This window comes from Peromyscus leucopus, chromosome 5, assembly GCF_004664715.2.
Source record: "Peromyscus leucopus breed LL Stock chromosome 5, UCI_PerLeu_2.1, whole genome shotgun sequence".
NCBI classification, from domain to species: domain Eukaryota; kingdom Metazoa; phylum Chordata; class Mammalia; order Rodentia; family Cricetidae; genus Peromyscus; species Peromyscus leucopus.
The window spans coordinates 67,556,300-67,569,770 of NC_051067.1; positions in this window are offsets into that span (position 1 = coordinate 67,556,300).

A 13,471-nucleotide genomic window follows, 5' to 3' on the forward strand; every position below is an offset into this window, starting at 1 on the left:
CTCTAGTTTCCATCTCTCCAGTTCTGGAAGTATAGCTATGTACCACCACACCCAACGAGAATTTTGTGGGTTTGTGTGCATGTGTTCTTGTGGGTTTTTATTTGAGGACAGAGTAATTATGTTTTCAAGAAAGCCCATAATTTTAAAAAGGTTAAGAAGCAAGAGACTGAGTAGGGGTGTGATGGAGTTGGAGTTGCCCGTACCCAAGCTTGCACATGTGACAGGAAGAAGGAGACAGGAATTGAGATGTGGGAATTGTGGGAGATGCTGTTGGGCACAAACAACTCCCTTCTACTCGTCAAAGAATAGAAAGCAAACTGCTTTTCATTTTCTTGGTAAAAAATGAAACATTTTCCAAGTGAGCATGTTCCAACAGAAATAATGGCCACAGTGTCAAAGCAGTAGTTGGGAAATGATGTGAGATTCCTTTCTCTGTGTGTATGTGTCCCTGTCCCACCATTCTCCATAAGGTACATGAAAATAACAGCAAGTATGAAACATGGAAATACACAAGTGAGCATGGCTTACAGTTTTTTAATGTAAGTTATTTCATTGTAATTCAGGGTTATGTTTCCATAGAAAATACTTTGTACGACAAACAGCGTTCATCACAGTTCCATAAAACTGTCATTTTAAGGAACAACTTGTGTTTGACAGAGCTGCTGAATATTGTATTTCACACTCTCACATCCTTCCCTTGAGTACACAACCAAATAGCTAAGTTTTGTGTATGCAGGTGCCCACCCAAGACTGCACTAAGTTACCAGAGGTGCATTCCTGAGTGGGTATTGGGCAGAAAAGAGCAATCTCTGTGTGGATCTTCTTACTCATTCACTTATGTTTGGGGCTGCTATCACAGGTTTGGTGTGTATACCTGTCTTTAACTGGAAGTTTATCCCTGAGATTAGCTATTTCAAAGCTCTTGATCTCCTTACTAGCTTCTGATTTTCACAATTGTCCAGTAGCCAGAATATTCTTAAGCACTCTTTTTCCCCAGTCAAACTAAAAAATACCATGAACAGAGTGCAATTTGAACCCTAAAAGCAAAAGTGATTGACAGAGTCTGGGTCACTCCTGTATCTTTCAGCATTCACTCAAGCTTCTGAGTACACACTGGTCCATTCTGTCTTCAAATAGATGAACTGGGCATGGTGCAGCCAGTGTAGATTCACACCTATGTAAAAAGCAGTGACTGTTCCCAGAAAGTGGAGCTGCAGACCCACCATCATCACTTTATGACAATGTGGTGGGTGTCTTGGTAGGTCATTCTAGAAGTATCAGTTGAGCAGAGAGCCTGTGGATCTGCTGTCTGCAGGAGCAGATCCAAATTTTAAGATTATACCTGGGGAGGCAGTCTTCACAAAAAGGATACAAAAGTTAGATATGGAAGTGAAAATGATAGAATATAATGAGATCACAAGAAATTACCAAATTCTTGAGAGCAGATGATGATGCCAAACACCACAAATTGCATACAGTTGTGTATTACTGTTCGAAGTTTATCTCCTGATATATTTCCTCTTTACTGGTTTGCTGTAATAAAATATCTACAGTCACCCAGACAGGAGGAATGAAGTTTCTCTTAGTTGTGAAAGCTGGAAGGAAGAGATTTCCGCCTGGTGCACAGCTTTGACCAAGCAAGCCCCAGTTCTCCTCTGGTCCTCGTTTCCTGATGCCCTGACTTACACACCTAGGCATGCCTAGCCATTCCGGCATGATTGAATAAGACAGTCTCTGTCTTGTTCTCATTGCTGATATTTCCTGTTATCTGCCCCCTGTCTTTCTTTTCTTTTTCCTTTACTTCCTTTTTTGAGACATGGATTTATGTCTCCGTCTCCCAAGTGCTGGGATAACAGGAGTTTACCACCATTGCCAGCTCCCTCTGGTTTTTGTATCCATGGTTGGATCTTGACTTACCGACCGCTTCTATATTCATAGCCACATAAATTTTATTCCAGTCTTAATGTCTGTTTGCCTTGATTCCCCCAAATGCTCAAGGTCATCCCATCACTACTCATTACAAGGAGAAGATGATAGGGGCCAGTTGAAATGAAGAATCTAAAGCAATTATAATTCAGAGTGTCTTGGTGCATGCTTGTTATCCCAGAGCTTGAGAGGCTAAGACTGGCTAATCTCTCACGAGTTGAAATGTATCTGAGCTACACAGTAAGCACCAGAACATCCAAAGATAAATGCTATCTCAAAAAAACAAAACAAAACAAAAAAAAAACTTTTTGATAAAAATTAAAACTGCTATAGCTAAAATGTTTTATAAAAAATCTTTATTTTAAAAACACAACCATAGTAACCAGGCATGGTGATTCACTTCAGGCTGAGGCAGGAAGATTGTGAGTTTGAGAGAGAGTCTTGGCTGTAGAACAAGACTCCGCCTCCCACCACAACCATCACCACCACCACCACCACCAACAGAACAACAACAACAACAACAACAATCCCTGCTAGGGTCTTAGAAGAGACCCATGTAAGCCAGTGGGTCTAAAGTATAAGAGGCAGTGGCCTTTTTCTGAATGCCAGGAACAGTGTCTGGGAGAAGCCATTTGCATGTACCCCTGAAGAAGGTCTCGGAGTGGGGAGCGTCTCAGGGGAAGGGGGATGGCAGAGGTGGAGCTTGGAGAGCTGCTGGGATAAGAGGCCTTGAGCAGAAAGGGAGAGGGATGTGGAGGGGCAAGCTGGCCTGGGACTCTTCTGTAGATTCTGATGGGCTTCCTTCTCATTCTCCACCTGCTCTCAGAGCACCCTCACGTGTTTGGACTCAGGCTCTGGTCATGTGACCTACCCAAGGGACCAAATAATGAAAGCTTCCTGCGTGACCTGGCCTAATTTAAGAGGCACTTTTGCTTAATATACATTTAAATCCTGGGCCATAATCTAGTATAGCCACAGGGAATTCAGCTCAGAGGCCTCCACATTTCATTTCACAGAACTATTATGTGCATAAACACACAATGATCAAAAATCACCATATCGAGCCTGGCGGTGGTGGCACACGCCTTTAATCCCAGCACTCAGGAGGCAGAGGCAGGTGGATCTCTGTGAGTCTGAGGTCAGCCTGGTCTACAGAGGAAGATCCAGGAAAGGCGCAAAGCTACACAGAGAAACCCTGTCTTGAAAAAAAAAAAATCACATTATTCCCTTCTCAATGACAAACCAGAGTCTCTTGCATGCTCTTTTTTTGCAAACCCTTGTATTACTAAGAGAATAAAAGGCCCACATGAGTGAGAATTTCTCAGCTGAGATCTTAGGGAGAGCCAGTTTTGTTAAACAAGTGTGTTAGGTTGTGATTGTAATCACCTGGCCCTCACCTCGGACCTCTTCGATCAGAATCTGGGTGTGGGACTCAATAGAACAAGTGAAACTCTCGTGTGTGTGTGTGTGTGTGTGTGTGTGTGTGTGTGTGTGTGTGTCTCAGTTGGTTAAGTGCTTGCCCTGAAAGTATGAAGACTTGATTCCCAGATCCCCAGAATCTGTGTAAAAAGTCAGCATGGTGGTAATGAGCCCTGGTAACCCCAAGGCTCAATGGTCAGTTCAGCTTAATCTGTGACCTCTAGATCAGCGAGAGACGATTCTTCCATGGAGGTGAACAACATTCCTGAGGATGATATCTGAGATTGTGCTCTGGCCTCTGTGTATATGTATGCATAAAAACAACAACAAGCAGAAGAAAAATTCCAGACAGTTCTACTGGGTAATGAGTGGCTTGACAGACATCCTGGGATTTGATTGACACCCTCTTAAAGCAGTGCTGAAACCTGCTAGTTAATGAGATAGTGTTGACAGGTGGGCTGTTTCGTGGGGCTATGTCAGGGACACTTGCTTTGGAGTTGTGATTGGGCTCCTTAGGAAAGAGCTATCACACACACAGAGATCTTAGTCTTCATGCCTTCTACCAATGAGGACCAAGCCTTCCTTTCCTCTGAAGCACCATGGAGGGGTCGCTAGCAAGATGCTCATACCTGGAATGTGGATTTCTGCTGAAAAACTGGGACAGTAAGTAGTTCTGTTCTTTTAAGTTACCTACTTCTACTACAGCAGCACAAAGGGCCTCCAATGGAAAGAAATAGGATTAAGGAGTTCTAGCTGATAGTGTGAGTTATTCCTCCCCATTCTTGATTAGTATGAATTCCTGAGAAGTAAATGTAGTGATCATTTTCACAGTTACAGGAAGAGCAGTGGACCAGTTTCCTAGTATAGCATGACTGCTCAGAAAAATAACTAATTTTCCTTGAAGATGGGCTTTGACCAAAAATCACTGTGTTATTGCCCTTTTTACGTTTCTGGGTTTTTGTAGGGAATATGTATCAAGTCCAAATATCACATAAGAAAATGGCTTTAAAATATTGTTCTTGGTTAAGACTCAATAGATGTTATCATAAAAATGTATCAGGAGGAGACAGTTTCAGTTGGAAATTTTACTCAAACCACACCACCAAGTACCAGGAATGCATGTTTTGGTATTAGCAGTTCTTTGGCATTCTTTAAATAGCGTTATTATTATTATTATTTTTTCATTTAGAAGGGATCCCTGACAGTCAGTTCTTTTAAGAACAGGTGACAAGGACATTAGAAGGCTCCTTTTTGTGGCTGGAGACACCGAGTGCTGCTAATTAATTTATATGGTGATAATTACTGATCTTGAGTTAGTCCTGAGTGCCAAGTGGAAACCCTCAGCTGCATGGCTTTCTTCTTTGGGGTCTGACTAGTACCCTGGGGATGTTAAAGAACGCTTCATAACTGCCAGTCTTTTCCTTCCTGGTTTTTAGATTTTATTTGTTTAAAATAATGGGTGTTTATTTACTTTCTGTAAGGACAAGAAACTCCAAACTCCTCTGTCCTTGGTGCATGGTTTTGGTGGTAGTGGCGGGGGATCTCCTGCTGTCCACTAGAGCCCTGGGAACCTGTTCCTTTGAGCCCATTCTTGAAATTTTGATGAAATACCTTGGCCAGAGCCCTGGAATCTGCATGTCAGTCAGCTTCTTAGGAGAGTAAAGAAGGCCTTCCTTAGTCTGACAATTTGACACTCTGTTTGAAGTCATATTGGATTAAAATAGTGTTTCTCCTAATTGTTAGAAATCTGACATTACCCGAGGGCACAGGTCAATAAACCGGTAGCATCTCCATTTTTTCCCCTGTCGGGGAAAAATTCAGCTCCTGTGCTTGATGCAGATTGTGTCATAAATGGTGCCCAGTCCTGGTCCCAGAGTAGCTGTGGGGGGCAGGGGGCAAAACAGCTTGACCACACAGCTGCCATGACAGGCTTAGAGGCCCAGACACAGCTTCAGGCAGACCCCACCCAGAGGGGGCTCTCTGCTCTCACTGCTGCATCAGACAGAGCCCAAGCTCTGAGCTTGAAAATAAAGGCTCTTTGCTTTCACATATGGGATTTGGTGTCTGTGGTGGTCTTTTGTGGGGGGGGGGGAGTCCCCACAATCTGGGCACAACATAGCATTTTTGGGAAATGAAGAAACCTTTGAGAGATAAGACCTTGTGAAAACACCTTGCTGCTTAAAGGTATATTCTTGAAAGCAATTGCCCCTCTCCCAAGTCCCTGTCCCTTCATTTTTTGTTCTCTGGCTCTTTATGAAGTGGCTTTGCTCTTCCACAGATGTTGCCTTAACATAGACTTCTGTGATGATTTCAGTGAGAATGGCCCCTATAGGCTCACATATATTTGAATGCTTAGTCACCAGGGAGTGGAGCTGTTGGAAAGGATTACAGGGATTAGGAGGCGTGGCCTTGCTGGAAGAAGTCTGTCACTGGGGGAAAGGCTTTGCACTTTCAAAATCCCATGCTAGGTTCAGATTCTCTCTGTGTGGATCAGGATATAGAACTCTCAACTCCTTCAGCACCATGTCTGCCTGTGTACTGCCATGGTGGAAATGGACTATCCTCTGAAACTATAAGCAACTTCCTAATTAAATGCTTCCTTTTATAAGAGTTACCTTGGTCATGGTGTCTCTTCACAGCCATAGAACAATCCCCAAACAATGGGTCCACTTAGCCATAGGCTGGAATCTCTAACACAATGATCAAAATAATGTCTTTCCTTCCTCCTTCCCTCTTTCCTTTGCTTCCTCCCATTTTCCTCTCTTTCTCCTCCGCCTGTCTGATTTTGAGACAAGGCCTTGCTGTATAACCAAAGCTAGCCCAGAACGTGTATGTAGCTCATTCTGTCCTCAACTTTTCATGGCCCTTATGTCTCAGCACCTGAGTATTGGGATACAAAGATGAGGTACCACACATAATAACCTTTCCCTCTTCATAAATGAATGGTCTCAGCTATTGTGTTATAGTGATAGAAACCTAAGAGCATGACAAGTTTCCCTTGAGCTCCTTCTCTTTCCTGGCATTATACTGTTCCCAGGTCCCTGTCATCAGCACCCTTAATGAGTGTATGCAAGCAAATATTTCTCATTTGTCTAATCCTGGAGTATGAACTCCAAAAGAAGAATGGTCAGCTATTCTGTAGTTCTGGGGCAGAACTTAAATCTCTACCAAATTGATGATAAGAGTGAAGTGTGCCCCCAGGGCGATGATGCTGACCTCATGAGAATTTCAGACTCCTTGGGTCAGAGTTCTCTCATCTCCTAAAAGGAAGGAAGCAGGAACTTCTGTGCTGAGAGCACAGAATGAGCACATCTTGTCAACACAGCTTTATTCTCTATTTAAAATAAAAAGGCAGAAGTAGAAACTGCAGCAGCTTCTTAGAAATGGCAATACACATTTTGAAGGAAATCCTGCCTCTTTCCCCTCAAGTGTGTGAGTATCAAGGTACCTTTTGCTATAATATAGTAACCGATTTGATGCTCATCAAGTGTGTGTGTCGGGGGGGAGCAGTAGCGTGTAGTCTAATGGATTCTCTACAGTCCTCCTCTGCCATGTACCACCCTAGTGACTGATTGCAAAGTCAGAGGTCCTGGCTCTTACACTGGTGGGGCAAAGGAGGACCTAAAGTGTGCAGTGGAGAAGGGTTGATGTGTTTTAGGAATCTGCTTCCTTAAATAGAAGCATTTATTTGGTTGGTAAGGTTTGACTCTCTGGGCAGTGCTCTGAACAGAGAGATGGACTAAACCCCATCTGCTTTTTGTGTTATTGAGTTTGAGTCTCATAACAAGTTCTGGTTTCCTTTTATTACTTGTGTATGTATGTTTGTATGTGGGCATGATGTACATGTGCACATGTGGAGGCCAAAGGAGGTCTATCATAGGTATTGTTCCTTGGATGTTGTCCTTTTTTTTTTTTTTTTTTTTTTTGAGACAGGCTCTCTCACACAAATTCACCAAGTAAACTGGGCTGGTTTGTCAACAAGTTCCCCGCCTCTGCCTCCCCAGACCTGGAATTACAGTGTGTGCTACCTTTTTAAAATGTAGGTTCTGGGGATGGAACTTAGGTCCTGGTACTTTCGTGGCAAGCGTTTTATCCACCGAGCCATCTCCTCAGCCTGACCATAACCAGGAACAGGTCCTGAGATACATGCTTCCTTCACAACAGTGGGTTCCGTGTTGAGTGCGCTCTGCAACCTTTGCTGACAGCCCTCTGTCCGAGCAGGCACAACAACCTGACTGAAGTGTCAGCAACGAGTCTCAAACACTTGTGACCTCTGCATCACAGGTGCGACTCCTCTTTTGCAGAGGGTATACCTCCTCCAGGCAAAACCTGCAGGACACGAAGAAAGCAGACTCAGTCGGGACCTTCGCCTGAGCAGCTGACTCGGATCTACTGCCAAGTAGCAAGGAATCTGGCATTCGTCCTGAGCACCTCGGCCAGCTTGAGCCACTGAAGCCCAGCTCCCCTCTGCACCCCCTCACAGTGTGGGATAGTTTTCCTGTTTGTTTTTGTTCCTTTCTTGTTTTGTCTAAAAGTCAGATTTCTTCCTTGAAGGGCAACAGACAACGCGGGCTCTGCACATAGACAGGAGTGAGGGGAATATGCTGAGGAAGTAGAGGCTGTATCAGGTCACCTTTCCTGAAGCTGATCCTTGCACAGTCCAAGCCACTGTGTTCTTTTGGACTGTCTTCAACCGACTACGTTGTGCGGTGCCAAGCCTCAGGATACCAAAGAACTGCTTACAAAACACTTGCTCCTTCACAAGAAGCAGAATGGTTTAGCCAAGAGAATATCCCTGCCAAGAAATCTCACATAGGCTAAGATCAAAACTAAAAGCCCCAGCACATGAGAGTGAGTTCTTGGTAGAACAAGGCACAGTAGGTCCTGCTCAGCCTCCCAAGTGCTAAGATTACTGGCACATGTGTGTGTCACCACACCCTGCTGAGATCTGGAAGACTCAACTGTGGAGGTCGGCTTTCAGTGTGGGTGGGTGTCTCTCTGTCCACTGAGGGCCTGGAAAGAACCAAGGCATGAGGAAAATGAGTCCACCTCTTTGCTTCTAGTCATCCTGTTTAATCTGGGAGCGGCAGGCTTCACTGCTCTTGGACTAGGAGTCACGCCACTGATTGGTCCACCTTGCTTTGTGGGTCTTAGAACTTAGATTGGATTCTACCACCTGCTCCTCTGGGTCTTCAGCTTACAGGGAGATTTTGGAAATCTCAGCCTTCACAGTTTTGTGAATCAAGTTTTCATAATCTTACTAGGATACATATCAGATATAGACCTTTATAAACACATCTCTCTATATGTACACATGTATATATCTATATGCATCTACACACATGCATATATACACAATTTAGTTTAAATAGGGGCAGAGAACAGACTAGAACTGAAGAAAATAAATAAGTGAATGAAGGAAGGAAGTGGGATGATCCTTCAAATTCATTTTAGGAAATTCCTAATTAAAGGGTGCCGTGACAGGGCTCACAACAATCTGAGAGTCATGAGTTGAGCATTTAACCTTCTATGCCAAGGGCATGTGACTCTTGCCTTTGCAGTGTTCCTGCTTTCTTCTGAGGAAAGCTTGAGCAGCCCAAACAAGGAGACACGTTTCTGCTTAGAGATCTGTTATTAATGAACCAGAATATACTGTGACCTAGTTTGAGGGTCCATTATGACTCCCAAGGACTCCTTGACAGCTGTGGCTAAATGCCAGGTGGTGCCTAGTGATAACTACTTTGTTCAAGGACATCCCTAACCTCTGTGGTCCACTTGATTTCACACAGACATTCCCATGTTATTATAAAGTTCAAAGCCAATTTAAATTTTATTGACCCAAGTTTTCTATGTTCAATAATGAGTTAAGGCTTTTCATAGAGCATTGAATATCCCTCCTTAATTTTTTTCAGTGTTTGGGAATTTCGTACATGCATATAACATGTTTTAATAAAATCTCCATTTCTTCCTTTCCAATTTTTTCCTACCACCCTACCATTTTTCCTTCCCAATTTCAACTCCATGGTTTTTGTTGTTGTTTTGTTCTTTTTAAGCCCACAAAGTCTGCTTAGTGTCCTTTCTATATGATTGTCTACTAGAGCCCCTTTCAGGGGCTGCATCAATGAAAAAAATTGATCTCCCCCATATTCAGCAGCTGTCAATTAACAATAGCTCCTTTGCTACTGTGAGGATCCACTAGTCTCTCCTCCATGTTTGAATTTGAGCTGGCTTGATGGTGTGCCTGCAGTCACAACTGTCATCAATTGTGCTCTGAAGATATATTTCTATTGTTACTGTGGTGGTTTAAATGAAAATGCCTCCCTACCATGGACTCATATATTTGAGTGGTTGGTTGCCAGTGGTTGGACTGTTTAGGAAGGATTAGGAGGTGTGGCTTTGTTGGAGGTGGGTCACTAGGGGTGGGCTTTGAATTTTCAAAAGCCCACACCAGGCTCAGTATCCCTCTTTGTTTGCCTCCAACTTGGGAATAAGATATAAGCTCTCAGCTACCACCCCAGCATTATGGCTGCCCACCCGCTGCCATGCCCTCACTATGATGGTTATGGAACTCACCCTCTGAAACTGTAAGCAAGCCTCCAATTAAATGCTTTCTTTTATTGGCTGTCTGGGTCATGGTGTCTCTTCACAGCACAGAACAGTAACTAAGACAGTCACCCTCACAGAAAATTTAGGATCATCATACAGCTTATCCTACTACCCATGTAGCAGAGACAGAATTTGAGCCTTGATGGTCAGGCTCTGAGTAATCAAACTAGGGCTCTCAAGTAATCAAGATAACCTTGAAAGAAAAAAAATGGAACAAAAAATGTTAGGAGAACAATGACTTTTATCTGTGAATTTCTTTCCCCTGGCAAGAGGAAGAAAAAAAGGGTAAGGATAAAGTGGAACTGGCCATGAGGTGGAGCCAAACCAAAGGCCAAAACAACCCAAAAGCAAGAGTCAGTGTCAACCAGAGGCACAATCAAGAGCAAGTGTCCCAGAGTGGGGAGAGCAAGGTTCAGTGGGCTTCCCTGCTCCCTCCACATCTCCCTCCCCAAGACAGGAATGGCCCTGGGACTAGGGTGCTACTAAGGGCCTTCTGTTATTTTTCCTAACATCATCAGCCCTGAGGACAGTCAAGGCAGAATCTTACTGTAGTTGCTCTGTCCACCATTGTTCTTATCTCTCTCAACTTCACAACCTCAGAATCATGAACAAATAGATAATACATTGTAGGGTAGAGAGAAAGAAATTCCCTCCCTTTAATTCTGTATAGGCTCTTTGACTACATTTGGCAACCCACTTAAGTCAGGAGCTGATTTGCAAAGAGAAAAGATCCAGAGTTTTTCTCATAGCATGGGGATCTTTACAGCAGAGTAAAGTCCAAAGAAATGGCTGAAGCATAATGCTTCTATATTTTTCAGGCAAAAATAATAATAATAAATTTGTGAAGGAAGAGCAGGCCAAATAACTAACTGGACTAGGCAGTAAATTCTAGGGATGTTACTAAAAGATGGGTGGAGGGAGGTTAGTAGAGGCTAGTGGAAGATAAGGGCCACTTCTGAGTTTGTTTATTTATATCTGTAACAGCCCCATTAATAGTTTCTGATGTTCACAGCCATTTTTCAGCCTTGGTGTAGGAAGGACATCTCCTGCAAAAGAATCTTTATGGTTCCTGCTACAAGGAAAGTCAGGCCAAATACCCTTGCCTGAAGTTATAGCTGCTTAAGTGATATCAGTTGGAAAAAAATTGATATGCCAATTTGATCTATTTTGTCATAGCTTTGTCAATACTATATATGTATATACATACCTATGTATACACTCCTATGCATGTACATATGTACTGCACATCGCTAGAAAATATAAAAGTTAAAACTAGCATTTACATACATATAAACTTCCATATATAGCAAAAAGAAAAAGCAATATATACTTCCTCTCATTGTTATTTTATACAAATGGAAAATTATATGCCTTCTTTTCCCCTTAAGCTAGCTTTTAAAAATTATTCTTTAGTAGTACATCTAAAATGACTTGGTTAGTTGGCTGCATAGTGGCCAACTGAAAAGACATACCACAGAGTAACTGGTTCTCTGTAGCTAGCCAGTTGAGAGGGCCTGAACCTCCATGATAACTATACAGTTGTGGTCATTGTTCAACAGGTTTCTCTTTCCTTGGCCAAGGGAAATAAGACTGGGGAGATCTATCCCTTAATAAATTGCTCTGATTTGAAGTGATATCTCACTTGGGTCTTGAAAGAAATAGAAACCTGCAGGTTTAGAGAAGAGGGGAGAAAAACAGGCCATTTTAGTCTGGTATAATTGCATGAAAACTTTAAAGACTCTCAAAGAAGCAAAGGATGTTGGCTCAGAGAAGGAACCAAAGAGATAGAGGCTGCATCATTCATTCCTGCTCTCATTGGGTTGATAGATACCTGCCAGCTGCAACCTAATGAAGAAAGGGTCTATCTGAGCTCACACCTTGAGGGTGCAGTCCATCATGTTTCACGTGGGAGGTATAGCGGCAGGAGCTAGATGCAGCTGCTGGGGGATGTCTTTCTATACACTGTGAATATGTGTTGCTATACTTGGTTAATAAAGAAGCTGCTCTGGCCTTTGGAAAGTCATGTTATAGCCAGGCAGGAAATCCAAGGGAGAGGCAGGAAGAGGAAAGGAGAAATGGAGGAGACACTAGCCTGCCACCTAAGGAGGAACATGCCAGCAGACCAGTAACACCATGGCCAAGTGGCAATACATAGATGAATAGAAATGGGTTAATTTAAGATAAAAGAGCTAGCCAGCAAGAATTCTTAGCTGTAGGCCATACAGTTTGTAAATAATATTAAGCCTCTGAGTGATTATTTTATAAGCAGCTGCAGGACCATGGGTGATCGTGGGGAGTGGGTGGGAGCAGAGAAACTTTCAGCTATAGGCAGCTGGTCATGCTTTTTCCACAGTCAGGAAACAGAGACACAAATGTTCATGGTCATCTGGCTTGCTTGGTTTTATGCCTTCCAGCACCCCCACCCACAGAATTGTGCCACATGTGTTTAGGGTAAGTCTTCCCAATTCAATAATCCAATACAGATAACCTATCATAAACATGCCCAAAGGTTTATCTTCTAGGTGAGTCTGGAACTTGGGAAGTTGATAATTGACATTAACTATCATAGGACTTAAGGAGGTATGTTTTCTAGAACGACACTATAGAGCTTGGATAACAATTAGAATGTGATGAATACATTTACAGGGGGCATAAATGTGCCAGATCCAAAGTGTCATAAGGACAGAGGGTATTTCTATTGAGTCCTGCTTGGAGCCAATACTCTTTGTCTCCAGACATACAGATGTTTATTTCTTCTAAGTCCCAGCTCAAGTATCACAAAATTTTGCTATCATTGTGACCTGATTTAAGGCCATGTAGTTTTAAAATTCTGTTCTGAAGAATATTTTACTCTAGTGGAGTTCCACATACAATAAGAAATATTTTTCCCAAGTGCAATTATCATTATCATTAGATTTATAAATTATGGCACCCACCAAGTTTTTAAGAAGACTTTTGACACTAAAATAAATAGTTTTATTAAAAATAAACTGTTGATTTAGTTTAGTCTTCCCTCGAAAAAAGTGACAATTACTTTTCTGACTATGTAAAATTATATACATTTTTTAAAATCAAAGTTTGGGAAGTATAAGAAATACAAACTTCTATGTTTCAATCACCAGTGGATATCTTTAATTAATGCTTTATTAATATGCAATTACTTGGCCATAAAAGATGAAATATAGCTATGATTTATATAACATTATATATAAATATGTTTCAGTGGGTTTTTTTTTAGGTAATTTTTAATTGATTTCTTGCTGTGTATTCCAGATTGGCCTTGAATTTTTGATCCTCCTGTCTCAGCCTTCCTTTCAAGAGCTGAAATTACAAGTATGCACCACTAAGCTCCAGGACATTACTCATAGAGGCCAAAAGTAACATAAATGATATCTAATTGTTTCTCAGATACTGGAAGCATCCCTTTTTATATTATGACTAAATCCAGTGAATAATAAGCTTTGAACAACTTATTTGATAGAATACTCATCAATGCCATTATCTTAATTAGCATAGTGTT